The sequence below is a fragment of the Capra hircus genome, chromosome 17, assembly GCF_001704415.2.
Source record: "Capra hircus breed San Clemente chromosome 17, ASM170441v1, whole genome shotgun sequence".
In the NCBI taxonomy this organism is placed as follows: domain Eukaryota; kingdom Metazoa; phylum Chordata; class Mammalia; order Artiodactyla; family Bovidae; genus Capra; species Capra hircus.
The window spans coordinates 3,832,656-3,833,776 of NC_030824.1; the positions used below are offsets into that span (position 1 = coordinate 3,832,656).

Genomic DNA, 1,121 nt, shown 5'->3' on the forward strand with positions numbered 1-1,121 from the left:
GGACTCCGTTGGCAGTCTAGCGGTTAAAACTCCGTGCGCTTCTATTGCAAGGGGTGTGGGTTCGATCCCTGGTTGGGGAACTAAGATCTTGCATGCCACATGAAAGAAAGTGAAGTTGCTCAGTCGTGTCCGACTCTTTGTGACCCTGTGGACTGTAGCCGACCAGACCTCTAACTCCATGGGATTCTCCAGGCAAGAATACTGGAGTGGTTACCATTTCCTTCTCCAGGGGATCTTCCCAACCCAGGGTTCGAACCTAGGTCTCCTGCATTGGAGGCAGATGCTTTAACCTCTGAGCCACCAGGGAAGCTCATGGACAAAATATAAATAAATAACACCCAGTGGGGAATACCGGATGGTACAGGACCACAGGACAGCCAGTGAAGACATTGAGGATACATGTCCCGTGGTCTCTAATCTGTATGCCTTGCTGGCCACTCTACTGCCCACCAGGACCTGCTATTCAACATTAAATTTAAAAGATGCCTCCTGTATTTCGTTAGCCCCAGAGGCACAAGACATTTCTGCTTTCTGGTGGCAGGGCCCAAACACACAACCAAAAAACAATACTACTGCCGGACTGTCCTGCCCTGAGGGTTCAAAAATCCCCCCACCATATTTGGGGAAATTTAGCTAAAGACCTAAAAGATCTCCATCTGGAGGAGGGAACCCTCCTCCAACATGTTAGAGGACATCAGATCTCCAGCTGTAACCACCCTGAGTCACCTAGCTGATAAGGGATATAAGGTGTCCAAGGAAGAGGCTCAGATGTCACAAACTAGGGTGACCTAGGTACGCTTCATTCTCTCAGGAGGTCAGAGAAGCCTTCCCCAGGTAAGGAAAGAAGCTACTTGCAGTCTTGCCCCTCCTAGAATTGGAAGACAGCTTCAGGGTGTTTCCTGGGGATGGCTGTATTTTGCCACAGCTGGTTCCCTAACTATGATCTAATACCTGGGCCTCTATATGAAACATTGAAAGGAAAGGATGACGATCCTTTTGAATGAAATTCAGAATGGGAAGGGGCCTTTCAAGAGTCGAAAAAGCAATTACTTCAGGCCCTCACCCTGGCCCTCCCAGATTTAGCTAAACCCTTGACCTTTATGTTCATGAGAGAAGGGGGA

General features: G+C 48.8%; 1 non-coding gene across 1 annotated transcript; it reads right to left on the reverse strand.

Annotated features, from left to right (window-relative positions):
- Window positions 236-307, reverse strand: TRNAW-CCA. The gene has a single exon. It is a non-coding gene; the product is annotated as a tRNA-Trp (tRNA).